At 36.2% G+C, this 3255-nt stretch overlaps 1 pseudogene; it reads right to left on the bottom strand.

The window, feature by feature from the left end:
* Positions 1 to 2627: 2627 nt before the first annotated feature.
* LOC149122703 (U6 spliceosomal RNA) lies at positions 2628 to 2695 on the bottom strand (annotated as a pseudogene).
* Positions 2696 to 3255: the final 560 nt, after the last annotated feature.

The raw sequence follows: 3255 nt of genomic DNA, 5'->3' as shown, positions 1-3255 counted from the left end.
AATTTGGAAATTTAGTGGTTGCTATGTTGTTATGGTGAGAAATTTCTGTGTATAGCTATGAGTTGCTTAAATTTTATTCAATATATTTTTCTAGTATGTTTGCTATTTATTTGAAATGTATAACAAGTAGCTTCATCTATTTGCCAAAAGAATTTTTTGAAGATTTATTTATATTATTTGAAAGTCAGAATTACACAGAGAGAGAAGGACAGGCAGAGAGAGTGGTCTTCCATTCACTGGTTCACTCCACAGTTGGCCTCCATGGCTGGAGCTGTGCTGACTGGAAGGCAGGAGCCAGGAGCCTCTTCCTGGTCTCCTATACAGGTGCAGGGGCCCAAGGACTTGGACCATTTTATAATGCTTTCCCAGGCCATAGCAGAGAGCTGGATAGGAAGTGGAGCAGCCAGGTCTTGAACTGATGCCCCTATGGAATACCAGCACTGCAGGTGGCAGCCTCACCCACTATGGCACAGTGCCAGCCCTTGCCAAAAGAATTTATAGAAGCTATTCCATATATACACTTCACAATTATTTAGTTACTTGACACGAACTATCCCTGCATATTTGAAAATTTTGAATGGTATCACTTGGGTTTTAAGAATGTTATATTTTAGGTCTCTTAATATTTTTAGTGATGATGTTTTAAAGGCCCTTTCTGTTTTATGAAAAATGATAAGGATTTTGTTTTACAATGGCCATAGTATTACTACTTAAAGCAATAGATTAAATAACACTTTTAAACAAAGTCATTTAATACTGAATTCTAACACACTGGTATATTTTAAAGTGAGAAACCGGATTTCTTTCAGATATTCTAAAGAAGAATGATAATCAAAATTGAAGACATCTACAGTTTTTAATCACTTGTTTTAAATATTGGTCATAATGGTCCAATTTTGAGTTTAATTTTAATTAGCTTTTAAATGATTCAATATGTTTTATAGAAAAAATTCGGAGAACATAATTATATACTCAACCTCCCTCCCTTCTTTTTCCTTCTTTGTCATTTTTTTTAGCTTATGAAATGACATTTTCAGTTTACATTACATTAAAAAGGGTTGTTGAGTCAAGGGACAAGTTTAACAGGCAAAAAGCAAAAAGATCCTAATTTAGAGGGAATACAGACAATGGCTCTAAACAATATTTGAATATCACATCTAAACAATATTTGAATAAATTGATAAATATTTTAATTTCTCCTACTAAAATGCTCAAAGTCTTTAATGATTTATCAAATATTAGTGCAAAATTATGGATTTAAATGATCCCAAAAAGTGATGAATTTTTGTGTAATAAAGTCCAATTTTTGTCAAGGCTTTTTGACAGTCTCACAGAAAACTTATGTTTGTGAATGGGAAGAATAATACCAAAATATCCATACTACCAAAAGCAATTTGCAAATTCAATGCAATCCCAATCAACATACCAACGATGTTCTCAGAGCTAGAAAAAATGATGCTAAAATTCACATAGAAACATGAGAGATGCTTAACATCTAAAGCAATATTATAAAGCAAAAAAAAGCTGGAGACATCACACCATATTTTAAGACATATTACAGGGGTCAGCACTATGACAAAGCAGGTAAAGTCACTGTCTGCAGTGCCGGCATCTCATATGGGTGCCAGTATGTTTCCCAGCTGCTCCACTTCTTATACCCCTCTCTGGTATAGCCTGAGAAAAAAGTAGAAAATGGCCAAAGTCTTTGGGCCCCTGCACCTGCATAGAGACCTGGAAGAAGCTCCTGACACTTGGATTCAGATCAACAGAGCTCCGGCCATTGTGGCCATTTGGGGAGTAAACCAGTGGATGGAAGACCTCTCTCTCTCTCTGCCTCTACCTCTCTGTAACTCTGCCTTTCAAATAAATAAACTGCAAAAAAAAAAAAGAAGAAGTGTTAGCACTGATATAATAACAGACACATAGTTCAATGGAAAAGACTTGGTAGCATAGAAATAAACCCAAATTTCTACCAGCAACTCATATTTAACAAAGGAACTAAAATGAACTGGAGAAAGAAGAATCTCTTTCACAAGTGGTGCAGAGGAACTTGATTATCCATATGTAGAAGCCTGAAAAGAGACTCCAACATCTCTTACACTATGTGAAAGTGAACTCATAGTGAATTAAAATGTAATCATAAGACCCAAACCCAAGTAAACATAGGGGAACTCTAAATATTGTCAACACACAATAGCTTTTGGGTAAGATTCCAATAGCAATAGTCACAAAAATAAAAACAGAGACATTTGAGTATATCCAACTAAGATACTTCTTCACAACAAAGTAAACATCAGAGTGTAGATACAATGAACAGATGGCAGGAAAAATTAAAACTCTGAATGTTTACAGATTTCCAGAACATTTACATGAATTGGAAAAACTCCAAAAAATACAGTGAAGAAACATCTGAATAGACATTTCTCAGAAGAAATGTAAATGGTCAAAACATGTGAATATGCCCGATGTCACTAGCCATTATGTAAATATAAATCAGAGCACCATATCAGTCTCCAACACCTGTGGGAGAATACAACACTCAGGTGTTTGTGTGTGCAGCAAGTGGGTTTAGAGGACCCTGTTCACCTCTGGAGAGCAGAGTCTACAGGGAGGTAAAGAAACCTTACTGCGCAGGGGCATGCTAATCTTCTCTGTATCGTTCCAATTTTAGTATATGTGCTGCCGAAGCGAGAAAGAGATGAAAAGAATTTATCTCAGCTAGCCACTAATATTCAAGAAACAAGGTCTTCAGGAAAGCCAACTCAACTGACATTTTCATGTCATTGTTAAATAAAGGAAAAATTATCTAGGTTCAGCAATACGTAGTTTATAAGAGAAAGACTACAGAGTAATTTCCTTGGCATAGAAATAACTTTGTCTTTTTTTTTTATCTATGAGGGCTTGGTATCACCACCACACACCCACATCCCATATACAAATGCCTGGCTTGAGTGGTAGCTTCTCTGCTTTGAGGCAAGTTTCTGCTAGTGTGCACCCTGGGAGGAGACGGAGGATGGCAGAAGTGCTTGGGTCCTTGCACCCAAATGGGACATCCAGAATGAATTCCCAGTTCCTGGTTTTGGCTTGGTCAAGCTTTGGCTATTGCAAGTGTCTGGGGAGTGAAACAGTGGTTCCCTCTTCCTGTCACTCTGCCTTTCAAATCAATAACTGTTGTTGGTAATGACTAATAATGATATTCACTGATTGTCAAATTTTGAATCTATTAATTATAGACAATTTCTCTTTGTAATTTTA

Source organism: Oryctolagus cuniculus, chromosome 13, assembly GCF_051225735.1.
Source record: "Oryctolagus cuniculus isolate XC-2025 breed Fujian yellow rabbit chromosome 13, ASM5122573v1, whole genome shotgun sequence".
NCBI classification, from domain to species: Eukaryota; Metazoa; Chordata; class Mammalia; order Lagomorpha; family Leporidae; genus Oryctolagus; species Oryctolagus cuniculus.
The sequence above is the reverse complement of the archived record's forward strand: the minus strand, read 5'-3'. Positions and strand labels throughout refer to the sequence as shown.